This window comes from Agelaius tricolor, unplaced genomic scaffold, assembly GCF_023055355.1.
Source record: "Agelaius tricolor isolate 1412-34295 unplaced genomic scaffold, bAgeTri1.0.p SCAF_2, whole genome shotgun sequence".
NCBI lineage: Eukaryota > Metazoa > Chordata > Aves > Passeriformes > Icteridae > Agelaius > Agelaius tricolor.
This window is the reverse complement of record NW_027269262.1, coordinates 93757485-93773318: the sequence shown is the minus strand read 5'-3', so window position 1 is coordinate 93773318 and position 15834 is coordinate 93757485. Positions and strand designations below refer to the sequence as shown.

The 15834-nt window shown below is 46.5% G+C and overlaps 1 protein-coding gene and 1 long non-coding RNA gene across 2 annotated transcripts in view; one reads left to right on the top strand and one right to left on the bottom strand.

Annotated features, from left to right (window-relative positions):
* Positions 1 to 547, bottom strand: part of ADGRB1 (adhesion G protein-coupled receptor B1) — a 289794-nt gene extending 289247 nt beyond the window's left edge. The window contains exon 1 of the mRNA XM_071421902.1: positions 356 to 547. The gene's annotated coding sequence lies outside the window, so the exon portion shown is untranslated. The remainder of the gene's footprint in view (positions 1 to 355) is intronic.
* LOC139587497 (uncharacterized) lies at positions 8 to 7769 on the top strand. Its single transcript, XR_011678413.1, has 2 exons — positions 8 to 292; positions 2437 to 7769. It is a non-coding gene; the product is annotated as an uncharacterized lncRNA (long non-coding RNA).
* The last annotated feature ends 8065 nt before the right edge of the window (positions 7770 to 15834 follow it).

Here is a 15834-nt window from a genome sequence, read left to right as displayed (position 1 = left end):
TGCACACACACATACACACGCACACGCACGGATCGGAGCTTTGTAAAACAGGCAGCTATAGGCGAGGACCCGAACTGACACGGTATCGCATCGGGCATGCTCCGCTAGCCTCCAGCAGGAGAGGATGGATGGATGGATGGATGGATGGATGGATGGATGGATGGATGGATGGAACAGAGGAGCCAGCGACAAGCCGGAGCGCGCTGGCGGCTCAGCAGCAGCGCAGCCTCCTCGGGACAGCTTAGCCCTAAGCGGGGAGCCAGGAGGTGAAGAGGGAGCCGGGATGGTGGTGGTGAGGATGGCGAGGCTTCTGCTTCCCCCCCCTCTCCTCTCCCCGCCCCGCTCCCCCAAAAACCTGCGGAGGCTCAGCACGGAGAGGTGCCGCTCGCCCGCAGAGGGATGCGCAGAGATGCTGGTGCCGCTGCCTGGGTACCGGCAGGGAGAGGGGGGTGCTGGGGCTCTCTCATCGCGCCCCCCGGAGCCTCCCCCGGATCTGGCAGCCTGGGAAGGGGAACGGGACACTGGACAGGGCGGCGGGGAGCAGTGGAGCGGTGGATCCTCAGCCCCTCAGCTGCGGGGAGGGAGGGCGGGGATGGGGGGACCTCCCCCAGCACCCCCGGCTCGGCCGTGCCTTTGCACCAGGGTTTGCCCAGGCAGAAGACGGCGACGGCCATTAACCCTTTCCTAATTGTTTAAATTTTACCTCTTTCCTAGCATCCTCCTCAACTCCGTGCTCCTTTAACCCAAAATTCGGGCTGGAGTTGGGGGGTCTCGCATCCAGGCAACACCCCAGGGTAGCAGGAGGCTGGGGAGGGGGGAAGGGAAAGTTTGAGCAGATGGAGGAGGAGGAAATGGGCTGGGGTGAAAGGTACGTGCTACATCCCGGCAGGTTTGGGGTAAAGGTGCTGCCTCCAGGTTTGCAGCCCGAGGAAGGTTCTCCGGCAATAAGGAGCCCGCCGAGCAGACAAGGGGGGGGTTGGTGGGAAGGGGATGGAAGGGAGAGGGATTAGGCTGGAGGTGTGTGGAGAGCCGGGGGACTTCAGCATCCTGTCAGACTTCGGGACCTGCCCCTTGTTTTTAACCCTTCCTACTCCAAAAGGGGGGAAACAACCCTCTTTCCCTGACAAAATCACCTCCCACCCTGCCCAGGGCTGCTGCTCTCCCATCAGGGAAGGGGCACAGAGCTGCCCGAGGGGCAGAGGTAAAGATCCCATCTGCCACCACCCTCTGTCCCTCTGCCTCAGGGAGGTAGAGGAACACCCCATCTCTCCCCCCAGAGACTCTCCAGGGCACGTCCACCCCCTCCTCTTGGCCTTCTTCCCCTTTGCTCCCTTCCCTTCACATTCAGCCGCTATTTCCACACCTTCAAACCTTTTGCATCCCTAAAAAACTCCTGGGAGAAGGAGAAAAGAAAGAAAAATCTTCGTTTAGCCGAGCTGAGCTGCAAAGCCTGGCTGTGGAGGAACGCAGCAAAGCAGCCTCTCATCCCCAGCCAGCACTGCAGCATCGCTGGCCAAAGGCATCTGTGACATCTCCAGTTAAGCGGGGACTGGAGCAAAGGGGCAGCTGGGGCCTGAAATGCAGCGTTTCAGCCGACAGGCGGCTATGCTGGATTAGCACAGTGCATGCTCCGAATGGAAATCTCTCCCTTTCCTCGGCAGCATTTTGGGAGTTTGTTTTCCTTCAGGAAGGCTTCCCTGCTCCTCCGAGTCAAACAGGGATCTCTTCCCTGTTTCTGCAGCTCCTCTCTCCCCAGCCATCACAGGTGGCAGCAGGAGAGGGAAAAGCTTTGGAGGGAGACAGGGAGTGCTTGGCAAAAGCAGCCCAACCGCAAACCTAACCCTAAAACTGACTCAAATGTTAACACTAATGCTTGTCCTAACCCCAAACCTATCTGTAACCCTAACTGTAACCCTAAACCTAACTCTAACCCTAAGGTAATCCTAACCCTAATCCTAACCCCAACTCTAATCACAACTATAATCCTAAACCAAACCCCAATCCTAATCCTATTCTCAACCCTTATCCTAGCCCTAACCCTAACCCCAACCCTAATCCTAACCCTAACCCTTATTCTAACACCAACCCTAATCCTAACCCTAAACCTTATTCTAACCCCAACCCTAATCCTAACCCTAAACCTTATCTTTACCTTAACTCTAATCCTAACTCTAATCCTAACCTTAAACTTCACTGAAAACCAAACCCTAATCCTTATCCTAACCTCAAACCTAATACTAACTCTGAACCTAACCCTAACCCTAACCCTAACCCTAACCCTGACCCTAACTCTGTCCCTGCCCCTCTGAGCCCCTTGGGGCAGCTCTGCCTTTCTTTTGGAGTGCTGGGGAAAGAGAGGGGCACTCACCTTCCCTGTCCTGTGTTTGGGGAGGTCTGGAAGAGCAAAGTGCAGCTGGTTTCTCTCCTGTGTTGCAGGGCAAAGAAACCCAAGCAGAAGGACCAAACCAAAAAGTGCTGCTGACCAAACCAAACCCATTTTCTGTTACAATGGGGCCTGTTGGAAAACCCATCTTTGTGGAAATGGGGAATTGAGCTCCATGAATCTGAGAATTGCAGAATATCCTGAGCTGGAAAGGATCAACAAGGATCATCAAAGTCCAGCTCCTGGCCCAGGACCAGGAATCCTACCCTGGGCCACAGAGCACTGTCCAAAGATACTGCCAAATGTCACTGCAGACCATTTTTCCCCAGTTCTAAGTAGAGAGATTTGTGAATTCCTAGACCCCCATTCAACAAAAGGTTAAACATGGCCTGCACCTCAAAATCACAGAGAGGCCTGATGTCCCCATTTCTCACTGTGTGCCCTCCAGGGAGAACTGAGGGTGAGCTGGGACAGCAAACAGGACGTGAGGATTTGGGGTCTGCAGCTGTCTGAGGCACCCAAGTGCAATAATTCACCTGCTCTCTTCACCTGTGAAGTGATGAAGGCAAAATAACTTTATCATAAAATGGATCTGTGAGATTTCCTGCAGCAGGTTAACTCTGAGGGCAAAGAAAGCCATTGGCAGAGCAGGAGATGCTCTCAAAACATCAGATCTCCCCAGAAATGTGAGTCTGGGGGGACATAGACCCTTCCTTCCATCCTGCCAACATAACCCAAACATGGGACCTGTGGGGAGAATGGTCTATCCTGGTAACATAACAGATTTAAAGGCACCTTTGTGTTTGTGGTTCTCCCCTCTGCTCCCCTTGCAGGGACCAGTCCTAGGTCAGCACAATTTCTTTATGACACAGAAAGCCCTGAAACAGAGATCTCTGCCCTGTTTTGCTTGAAAATGTCCAGAAATAACCAAAAGACCTCAGCTCAGCCCAAACTGGCAACCTACGTCCCATCACATTATGGTGTGAGGACTCCTGAAATTCCTCAGGGCGAATGTGGGCATTATCAGCACCTTCCAGTGTCATTCCCAGAGGAAAAGAAGCAGACAAGAACAGCAAAACCAGAGGTCACAAGGCCCAAGAGCTTTTGGGACAAACCATTCCTGCACCATCGTGGTGGTGCTGATAAGGCAAACCCACCCCTAATTCCCCTTGCTGAGGTGCTGGGTGGGTTTTGTGACAAACACCAATTTTGCTGTCCAAAAACACAGCCAAGAGTGAAGTATCTTTCTCCTCTCTGCTCTGTTTTCTGTCTGGGTTTTGGAGGTGGAAAGGCTGAGCTGGATCCAGCTGTAGTTCTGTAGTTCTCCTCTCCCCACTGTCAATGGAAAACAGCAAACTCAAGAGAGATAAACAAAACCTTTACCCACACTTTGAATTTAGAACATGTTTGTTGCATAGAAAACCCCTCTTGTTGTCAGAGGCAAAAAAGGATCCAGAGCAAAAAAAAAAAAAAAAAAAAAAAGGGATGGGAATATCCATGGTTAAAATCCATGGTTAAATGTAGCACCCCTGGGAATATGCAAAGAGATTTTGGGAGAAGAATTAAGCTGCACACTTCAGGAGCCTAAGCTGGTCTCAAACTACAAAGTACATGAGGGAGACATGAAAGAGCCAGAAAAACATTTTCTATCTGCCCAATTTTCCCACCTTCTTTTGAAGCATGGAATACGGGCGGAAAAAGGCTGTTTGGGCTGGGAGCTGCTCAGAGCTGGCTTGGGTTTGTTAACTCTGTCCTCCCACCTCCCACATTGCAAAGGTAGGCTGGTTGTGCTGTTGGAATAATAGATTTGCCCCAAAAATCTGCTGGAAGCATAATTGCAATGTAGAGAGACCGAATTTAGTTTTTTTGGAAGAGTCTCCTCCTGCCAGTGGTACCCCCAGATATCGTAGGTGTGGATGAGGATGGCAAGGGAAAAAAAAAAGAGGAATGCCTGGGATTCCCAGAGGATCTGTTTGAAAAGGATAACTGCAAAGCAGGACAGCTTGTAAGTAATCAGTTTACTTCCCCTCCAGCAACAGATACCACTGTGTTTACATCTATAACACTTTCCATTTTGTCCGGTTAAAAATCTCCTTGAACAATTCAAATTTCGAGGCAGCCACATCCTTCTGCTGAAGGGAGACATGGGATAACTCAGCTCTTGAAAGGTATTTTCCCATGCCTGCCTCTCACATGACTGCTGTGCTTTCCACCTTGCTTTTGTTGTTGGTAATTTTTATATGTTTTTAATGGCTTTTCATTGCTGTTGCCAGCTGTGGTTTCTGCTGGCAGTGGCTGCTAAGGAGTGTTAATGGTCAGGTGTCACAGGTCAAACCCAGCAGTCCCAGCCTCTCCTAAGGGCAAGGAGAAAACTCCTGCTCCTCTTCCCATGGGCTGTATTTATTAAAGTGTAGCAATTGTCTACATTCAAGGAGTGTCTTTGCTCAAACTCCTCCATTTTTGGACAAGGTGCTGAGAGAATTCTCCTAAATAGGAATTTAGCATCAAGCCCATTTTATAAACTTGTAAAGTGAGGCGAAGCAGATGTTCCGGCTTTCCCAAGCATGGGAAATCCTAACTTCATCCCTCTTCCCTGACCAGCCTGCTCTGCATGCCAGGGCCAGGGGAGAATTCCATGGGGCCCCAAAAACGGCCTTAGTGAGGGGAACAAGCACCAGCACAGGTATGGCCACAGCCAGTGATGGAGGAGAGAGCTTGGTGAGTGACTGCTGCTTTGTTGAGGAAACCAAGCTATTCCCAGAGCCCCAAAGCTCTTGGATGACCAGGGGAGAGGATGGAAGCCCCCTCTGAAAGCATTTGTGATGCTGGCCCTGGCAGCAGAAAGGAATTATGGAACCCCAAGCCCAGATGTTCACAGCTCCTCTCTTTTTCCAGAGCTTTGAACTGATCCTGAACTTTCCTTTTTCCCCTGTCCCTGCCCAGGAAGGGAAGGAGTGAGGAGGAGATATTAATGAAGTTCTTCTTCTGGTGAAGATCTTGGGACCAGAGGCTGAGAACCAAGAGTGAGAGCAAAGGCAAAGTGCACTTTGATGTTATTGCCAGTGAAGACAAATCAGGAGCATCCCAAATCATCACAATAAAGAGAATTTCTCTAACAAGCACTCAGCTCTTCCTTATCCTTCTTTAGAAACTTTCTACAGGAGGGAAAGTGCTGAACATCTTCTAAAAATAACAATGTTAATAATAATTACAACATCTTTCCTGAGTCATGGAAGGGTTTGTGATGGAAGGGACCTTGGAAGATGATCCACTTCCACCCCCTGCCATGGGCAGGGATACCTCCCACTATCCCAGGTTGCTCCAAGCCCCCCTGATCCTCCTGGCTGGGCAGTCTGTAGCAGACCCCACTCTAATGTCACCTGTCACCTCCCTTAATCCTGAGCCAAAAATTCTCCCTTAGCTCCTCATCCATCCTCAGGCAAAGCTCCAGGTATTCCATCTGTTCCTGAACCCAGAGGGACACAGCCCCTCCTCATCTCCCTGTGCTTGCCCTTCCTAAAGAGAATTCCTATTCCTCTTCTTCCCGTATCCTTCCATTCCACCCCTCCAGTCACAGGAGTCATCCCAACCCAGTCAAAGGAGCCATCCCACCACATCTCCACCCTGCCAACAAGATCACAGCCCTACAGAACACACATCCCTAATCCTTTGGTTCATTCCACACGCCCAGGTGTCAGAATAGAGGAATTTAAGCTGGATCAGTGACGAAGCCATTTTCCTGCGTGGAGTGCCTGGAATTCCTTTGTGCTGCCCTCCAGGTGCTTTCCTGCTGACCTGCAAATCCCTCTCCAAGCTCTTGGCATCTGTTGCTGACCCTGGCACCAAACTGGCAGGAGAGGGATGGATTGAGATTCCCCTTCCCCTGGGAACTCTCTTTTCCCACACCAGCTGCTGGGAGCTGCGAGCCACTCGTTTAAAACCCCTGGTTAGCACAAAAGGTTTCTTTGACAGTGGAAAAGCAGATTCCTCTGCAGAGCTCTCAATGTGCTTCCCAAGCAGAGCCATAGATGGCAGTACGTGGTATTTACAGAGTTATTTCCACGAGTAAATCTTCTTATTTTAGCAGAAAGCGAGAGAATTTCATTTCCTTGTAGCTACAACGCGCTCAGAATGAGAACTCCTAAATCAATGGAGAAAGCAAGAAAAGCCTCCTTGCCTGAGCACCAGTAGACAGAGCTTGAAATGCAAAATCCCTCTGTGCTCTACAGGATTCTCTATCCACTTTCACAGGGATGATACCTGAGGAGTTGAACAAGAAAACAATTTTCCATACTGGAAAAAAGTTGAAGATCTCTCAAGTGACTGTCACAAAAGCCTGAAATAAGCTCAAAATTCTGGGTTCACTTTCACAAACCAGCAGTTGAGCATGTGAATGTGAATTTAATTCAGGCCAGACAAAAGGTTTTTTTTTTACTTTGATTTCAACTTACATTTCCACTTTGTTATTGCTTTAATGTCACTAGGTTAGCTTCAAAAATCCAAAATAATTTTAAAGTAACAATGTTTGAGATTTTCTTCCCCTCCTTTTCTCCTTGTTGTTGTAAAACACTTCTTTTCCACACACTAAAGTCTAATTTCAACGAACTGACATTTCTAACCTGAAGTATCATATTGAAGTAATATGCAGCTTGTTGCACTTCCTGATTTGTTTTGCATTGAAATTAATTAATTTTCCCAAGTCCAGCCTGTTTGGCCCTTGAGGGTAACTGGTGACTGATCTCTCCCTGTCCTTTTCTCAACCCAGGACCCTTTCATTCTTTCAATTTTTCTTTCTCCTGTCCAGCTGAGGGGCCTGATAGAGCAGCTTAGGAGGACACTTGACACCCAGCCAGGGTCAACCCACCACAGTCACCTTCTTGTCCCCATGTTCCCAACGCCCAGGGACTTAATCTCAGCTGGTTTCTTTACATCCAAGTATCCAAGTCAGCTTTTCACAGGTGTCAGAAGAAATAAGCACAAAAACAAAGGATCTCCAAAAGTTCACACCTTGGTGGTTTCCAACCTCATTTTTCATATTTAGACATTTCAAATCACCTTCCAAATCTAATTCTTGTGAGGCCAAGTGCTTCCAGCTCCCCAAAAAACCAATGGAGCTGGAGAGTGCTCAGCACCTTTAAGGGCCTGTTCCTTTGATTCTCTCTTGAATGGAAATCTGTGGTTTTCCAATATCTGCATTTGACCTGAGCATCCTGAAATCAAAGGCTGATCCTGTAACTGTGTAAATAATTTGACATGAGCATATGTAAAACAAGTTTGATCCCATAATTTATAGCCTATTGAAATTGGAACTCCCTCAGTGGAAGACGGGATTAATACCAAATAAGGGAAGAAAAAACAATTAAGAATAAATAAACCATTCACCCGATCTCAGCCTTGCAACCTTTGTGTTTGTTCTATTTTCCCTCAGATGTAATCATAATCTATGCTGGGACACGTCTGTTTATGATAATGGAGGAGTCATTTATCAGAGAACTTATCTCTGCCTCCTGCCATCATAAATCCCCAGAGCAGCTGGGATGAGCCTGGCTCTGGAGCCAGGTGGTCCCAGCACGCACCTCATCCTTCAGTGCTGCACGTGCTCAGAAAGGCTCTGCAAAGGCTTCCAGCAAAGCTCAGGAGCTCTGCAGGTGCAGGGATGGTTTCAAAAAGCCATGACCTGGATCCTGGGCTGCATCTAAAGCAGAACAGCCAGGAAGGGAGGGAGGGGATTCTCCACTTCTACTCTGCTCTGGTGAGATCCCACCTGGAGTGCTGCATCCAGCCCTGGGGTTCCCAGCGCAGGAAGGAGATCAACTCATTGGGACAAGTCCAGAGGAGGCCACTAAACTGACCACAGAGCTGGGGTACCTCTGCTCTGGACACAGGCTGGGAGAGCTGGGGCTGCTCAGCCTGGAGGAAGCTCCAGGGAGATCTCAGATCCCGTTCCAGTAACTTCCAGTCACCAGTGGTGTCCCTCAGGGCTCTGTGCTGGGGCCAGTTCTGTTCAATGTTTTTATTGATGACAAAATATGAGGGGATTGAGTCTCTCATTAGTAAATCTGCAGACAGCATTAAGCTGGGAGCGTGTGTTGATCTGTTGGAAGATGGGAGGGCTCTGCAGAGAGACCTGGAGTGGTTGAATGGATGGGCAGAGTCTAACAGCATGAAGTTTATTAAAGCCAAGAGCCAAGTTCTACATTTTGGCTTCAATAACCCCCTGCATAGCCTGGGGATGGTGTGGCTGGACAGTGCCCAGGCAGAAAGGGACCTGGGGGCACTGTTCAACAGCTGGCTGGACACGAGCCAGCAGAGTGCCCTGGTGGCCAAAAAGGCCAATGGCTCCTGGCCTGGGTCAGGAATGGTGTGGCCACAGGAGCAGGGAGGTCATTCTGCCCCTGTACTGGGCACTGGTGAGGCCTCACCTCGAGTGCTGTGTCCAGCTCTGGCCCCTCAGTTTGGGAAGGACCTTGGGACTCTCGAGAGCATCCAGAGGAGGCAACGAGGCTGGAGAGGGGCTGGGATCACAAACGCTGTGAGGAACCCCTGAGGGAGCTGGGGGTGCTCAGCCTGGAGAAAAGGAGACTCAGGGGTGACCTTATCACTCTCTCCAACTCCCTGGAAGGTTGTTGTAGCCAGGTGGGGTTGGTCTCTTTTTCCAGGCAGCACTGACAGAACCAGAGGACACAGTCTCAAGCTGCAACAAGGGAAATATAAGTTGGATATTCAGAAAAAGGTTTTTATGGAAAGAGTGATAAAATTCTGGAATGGCCTGCCCAGGGAGGTGGTGGAGTCACCGTCCCTGGGTGTGTTTAGAAACAGACTGGATGTGGCACTGGGTGCCAGGGTTTAGTTGAGGCGTTGGGGCATGGGTTGGACTCAATCATCTTGAAGATCTCTCCCAACCCAGTCATTCTGTGATTCTGTGATCCTTCCAGTACCCAAAGGAGCTCCAAGAGAGTTGGAGAGGGACTTTGGACAAGGGCAAGGAGTGACAGGAAAAGGAGAGATAGTCCTAAATGGAAACAAGGTAGATTTTATTTAGAGTAGGTATTAAGAACAAATTCTTTACTCTAAGGTTCAGGAGACACCAAAACAGGTTGCCCAGAGAGGTCATGGGCTCTCCATCCCAAGAGATGCTCAAGGCCAGGCTGGATGAGTCCCTGAGCAGCCTGGTCTAGTGGAAGGTGTCTCTGCCCAAGGCAGGGGCTTGGAACTGAACAATCTCCAAGGTCCCTTCCAGTCCAAACCATTCTATGATTTTATGCTACACGAGTCCTTCCCTACTTACTCTGCATTATTAAATCTAAGGTTCTAAGATCAATCTCTTTGAACAGATTTCAGCAAATTGTTTGTTGATGGGGCTCTTCTAAGGAGCAGTTCTGTCTCTTCTCACAGCTGTTTTCCTTAATCTGAAAATAAGTCACTTCAGACAGAAAGAACAGGTTTTTCTCCCTCTGAGTGTTGAACACAACGTCGTGACTTGTGCATAAAGCCTGTTTCAATTATGGGTAACTTTCTTCTGTCCTGTTAAACCTCTGTGAAATCCATATGTACTCAGGGACGGAACAAGAGAACAAAATTAAATGTTTAAATGAGCTTAAGAGACACAGTCATGTCATGTTAACCTCAAAATATGCAACCAGTGTGACTTTCATATGGGTTTTCTCTTCTGTTTGCTTTTTTTTTTTTAGTTCCTATTTTGAATGACATTCAAGTTTTATAGCCCACTTTAGTGCTAGAAATTGGTGGGGTTTGAATAAAACCTGACTCATTATTTTCGTTATGTACTTCAGTGGAAAGCAAGACCAATTTTACTCAAAGATATTTTCCATCATACCCTGGGAGAACATAAACTCTAGAAACCATGTTCCCCTCTGGTTTGAGATGTTTTGGGTTTAGGCACAGCCTTTGGAGGGTGCTGGAAAACCTTGAAGGCAATCCAAGAGGCACGTTAGAACCAATAATGTACCTTTCATGTAGGGAAAAGCTGTTTATCTGCTCTGGAAACGTGGACCTGAGGAGATTGAGGCAGAGATGACAGTCATGGTCCAGAAAAGTGTCAATTGGAACAGATGACCCCAGGGCCAATTCCAGATCCCTAATTCTGCCTCACTTTGATCAGTCTTGGCAACACAGTATTGGCAACACAGCTCCATGCTGACTGGATTGTCCTTTCCCTCTTCATAAATGACATTTTCTTTCTACATTTCCCTCTAAGAAGGCTGCTCTATCCAGAGGCTCATTTAGAACATAATGAACCATGTTTGTTTGCTTGTTCTTTTTTCCTTTCCTTTTTTTCTTTCTATTAGTGGTGTTTTTACATCAAGATCAGCATTTAGAGCCAGATAATGCTAATTTCAAGCCTTGTCTTTCCATTCCTCTCCTCACAAGCCTCTCAGAACTACAGAGTGACAGATCCATCCTCTGAGTAAGTCTGGGATCAGCAGAGAAGGCTAAAGCCCAAGCTGAGGCATCCATTGGTGCTGGAGACAGGAGAAAGCAGAGGAGACTTCATTTTAAATTTGTTTATTTGGAGCAGGGTGTGAGAAAGATGTCCCATATCAAGGGACACAGAAATCTTTCACACAAGGGAGGCACAGCCTTGTTCTTCTGCTCCACTGGTGTGCAGGGACATGGGGACAGTTGTGTCTGCATATTTTGTCCCAAGAACAATCCTGGTTTTCCTTCAACTCTTACAGATTTGATGACCTCATGAGTCTTTGCCAACCTTGATAATTCTAAAATTCTCTGACTTCACCCCCAACTCCAGTGCAACCCTTCTGGGAAAAGCCCAGGAGCTTATAAAGGCTTAGTGAAATGGGAATAAAGATCTCCAGGGATGCTCAAACTCACAAAATCAGCAAATCCACAGGAGTGTAGGAATGGCTTGAAATAATTGGAAGAGACACAGAACATGCTACTCAATACAGCTGCATTTTCCTTCCCTGAATCCACTTTCTTTTTGCTCAGTGAGCTGGTTTGCTTCAAGCTGCATGGAAAACTTGGAAGACACCATTTCTTTCCTCCTGTCACTAAAATACTGATTCAAATAGCAGAATTGTAATATTTTTACATCTGTGATGGTGTTGAAGCCAGTCGATGGTGTCAAACCCTGCACATTGTAAAGGCTCTGGGGCAGAGACCCTTTTCTGCTTTGCCTTCCTTGAGGTTTCTGAGGACAGGAATTTATAGTTTATACTGTTATTTTAACAATGCACAACTCATCTCCTGGGTTTCCCAGATATCTGTGTCTTCACAGAGACATTTCACAGATAAAAAACTGATATTAATCCACAACTGGAGGAAAAATACAACCCAGTACCTGCAAACTAATGGCCCTGTAGTAGCAATGGTCCCACATTTGAACACAAGCATGACCTTTCCTTTGGTCAAATGTGCTCATATTGACATAAAAGCTCTACACAGGTGTTTGGTAGGAGCTGGTGATGCACCTTCCCCATTTTCCAGAGTGGATGTCTCTCCACTGACACGGATTTAGACAAATCTATGAAGAAAAAGTTCACCAGAGCATATTTAAAATGGTGTTTGGATGTGAATTCCAGCACAAAAAAGAGAAATGGTTCTAGGATTTGTTTGCATGGGACTGACATTTAAAAGGGAAGGCTGATCACTAAACGAGATGAGAACCCAAATCAGCCTGAGCTCATCGAATATTCTAAGCACAACACTAGGCCACAAAAATAGTTTGGGTTTGGGTTAGGCTTTTTGGCAATTTCCAAAGGAATTTGGAACAATAGATTTTATACCAATTTTCAGTGTCTATCTTCATCAGAATAACACATACCTGTGAAGAGAAATCTTTCTTACTCATTGAGTCAGATACTTTTGGGCTAAATATAACTGTGAAACACATGGAGAGTATTGGGTGCCTGGTGGAAATGTCTCCAGTGCAGAGAAAAAACCAACAGGAAAAATGCCAAAGTAGGTGGTGAAAAGCTGGTTTAGATACAGACCCTGGCTGGGCTACAGCTGGGTCCCTGTCCCAGGCTGAGACCCATCAACACTCAGGATGGGGATAAATGGTTGGAAGAATCCCTGCAAAAACATGTCCCTGTAATAAAAATGTTGTGGAAGAGGTGACAAGTGCACAATTAGCTGAAGTTAAATGGACCAGGACTCGTACTAGTCTGTCTTTTGGGTCTAACCATGTCTGCTTGCTCAAAGAAAAGACCAAAAAAGAAAAGAAAAAGAAAGAAAGAAAGAAAGAAAGAAAGAAAGAAAGAAAGAAAGAAAGAAAGAAAGAAAGAAAGAAAGAAAGAAAGAAAGAGAAGAAAGAAAGAAAGAAAGAAAGAAAGAAAGAAAGAAAGAAAGAAAGAAAGAAAGAAGAAAGAAAGAGGAAAGAAAGAAAGAAAGAAAGAAAGAAAGAAAGAAAGAAAGAAAGAAAGAAAGAAAGAAAGAAGAGAGAGAGAGAGAGAGAGAGAGAGAAAGAGAGAAAGAAAGAAAGAAAGAAAGAAAGAAAGAAAGAAAGAAAGAAAGAAAGAAAGAAAGAAAGAAAGACTAAGCCAGTTCCATTCCCTGCCCACAGGGAAGGAGGAGAAAGAGATTGTCCCATCCCTTAGCTCCCTGGTTATCCTCACCTGGGGGAGATGCTGGGATGGAGCCTGTTTGACATTTAAGGTGCTGTTTCTCAGGCACAGCAGCACAGAGAGATGAATCTGCAGAAGGTGCTGCCATCCCCCTGTGGGCACCATCACAGAGAGAGCGTGTTCAGCCTAACAAAGTTCCCTGCTCCAAATCCAACCCCAGAATCCAGCCCTAAGTTGGTTTGATGTATTTGCAGCAGAGATTTCAACCAAGTCAGCGGTGAATATTCCTCTTCCCAAAAGCCAGAGTGGAAAGGTGTTTTCTAAATGTGCATTTGCTGCCCAGAAAGGCAGTCCAAATCAGTGTGGGCAGCAGGGGAAAGGGGGATTCTGCTCCTCTGCTCCTCTCTGGTGAGACCCCAGCTGCAGAGCTGCATCCATCTCTGGGTCCCCAGCACAGGAAGGACATGGAGATGTTGGAATGAGCCCAGAGGAGGCACCAAGGTGATCAGAGGGATGGAGCAGCTCTGCTGTGAGGAAAGGCTGAGAGAATTGGGATTGCTCAGCCTGGCAAAGAGGAGATTCTGGAATGGCCTAATTGTGGACTTCCAGGGCCTTGAAGGGAGCCAACAAGAAAGATGGAGAGAGACGATTTAAGAGAGCCCGAATGACAGGAAAAGGGGAAATGGCTTCAAACTGAGAGAGAGTAGGTTTAGATGGGCTATTAGGAAGAAACTCTTACCTTTGAGGATAGTGAGGCCCTGACACAGATTGCCCAGAGAAGCTGTGGCTGCCCCAATCCCTGGAAGTGTCCAAGGCCAGGTTGGAAAGGGCTTGGAGCAACCTGTGACAGTGAAAGGTGTCCCTGCCCATAGTAGGGGGTTGGAATGAGATGATCTTCAAGGTGTCTTCCAGCCCAGGCCATTCTATGATTCTGTTCTCTGATTCTAAAGCCATGTCCTCATGCCCATGAAGGATGTTTGCCTCACATCGTGCTCCTTCCATGAGACCAGGTAGTTCAGAACCCATCCAACCTGGCTTTGGACACTTCCAGGGATGGGGCAGCCACAGCTTCTCTTGACAAACTCCTCCTTCTCCTTCTCCTTCTCCTTCTCCTTCTCCTTCTCCTTCTCCTTCTCCTTCTCCTTCTCCTCCTTTTCTTCCTCTAGAGCTATTTCTGTCTGTTACTCTATAGTTATTTCTAGTCTGCTGCTTATTCTCATTTATATTAAAATGTTATCTGGAGATCTAGAGCAATTTCTGGACTCCTTAAGGCACTGATCATGATGTGCTGTTTCATAAAATGAAATATAGAAATAACAGGTTTTCCATTTTTGCTTCCAATTCCTCAAGGTAAGCAAATAAATGAATAAGTTGGAGGCAGATCTTAAATAGAACTAAGAAAAATAAAAGAAAATCAGCTGACTGAAAATGGAAAACAAACAGACAAACAAGCTTGGCACACCCGAGTTTAAGTGAATGTTGCCTTCCACCCACAGTGAATTTCTTCATGCTGTTTTCAAGCTTTATAATTTGTTTCCTCAGCACAGCAGAAAAAATATCTAAATGGAATATCTTTTCAAATTAAAAGAAATAAAATAAAAAGCGAGTATCTTTTTTCTTTTAGAAGAAGAAGAATATGAAATATTTTGATTTTGTTTGTTTTCCTAAAGATTAAAAAATAATCAACCCCTCTGTCAAAAATTCACATGGAGTTTGTATCAGTTTGCAATCTACCTTTTCCACCAAAATTCTTTCAGATGGAAATTTTGAACTGCCTTAGAGCAAGTAAACAAATCTGTGTCTGGGGAGCTGGAAGTACAAACCTATACTTCAGAATAGCAGTCCCCTTATCCTAGTCATGATTCCAAGTTTTAAGTCACTGGCATGGAATAAATCACAAATAATCACTTGCTCTGATATTGTCTAAAATCAGAGAAAAGTAACTTGTAGTGAACTCCAAAATTCACTCATTCATAAATTCATGGCTATTTAAAAAATATTAAACATTTCTGCAATATTTATGAATAGTCTGAATATTCTGAATATTTCTGTCAGACACACTGCAACTTTAGGCCTTACTCCAGCATGTATCCGCGAATCCCTCAATGTTCTTCAATAATTTATATTAATAATTAAGTATTCAAGAACCTCCTAATAGACGAATCACTGTCTGAAGTAGGGAATTAATCTTGTCAGAACTCCACTGATAAACTTCCTGTGAAATGATATTGATACTCCCTTCTCCCAAACATCTGTTCCATGAGGGGCACTGGAGGATCAGGAACTTTCATGTCAATCCACCAAGTGCTGACACATGACAGGGAGAGGAAGCTTTGATTTTTTTCTTACGTATAAAGAAGTGCAGATACAAAGTTTTGAACGAGCTGCCAACCCTGGAATTCTTTACTGAACTTTGAGTATCTGGAAACCTCCTGAAAGCTGCTCAGCAGGAACCCTTGTAAATCAATAGAAAGAATCATGGGATGGTTTGGGTTGGAAGGGATCTTAAGGATCATTGGGTTCCAACCCCCTGCCATGGGCAGGGACACCTTCCACTGTCCCAAGCTGCTCCAAGCCCCGTCCAGGCTGGCCTTGGACACTTCCAGGGATGGGGCAGCCACAGCTTCTCTGGGTAACCTGTGCCAGGCTTCACCCCCCTCTGCATAAAGAATTTCTTCCTAATATATGATCTAAAACTCTAGTTTAAAACCATTCCCCACTGTCCTTTTGCTATTTTCCTGTGTAAAATATCACCCTCCCTCTTTTTTATAATCCCACATTAGGTACTGAAAGGTGACAAGGACTTTTCCCCAGATGCTTCTCTTCTCCAAGCTGAGAAGAGATGAAGAAATTGATCTCTTGTGAAGCCTGAGTGTTCCACCCACCCTGATGGTCTGGCTTGGA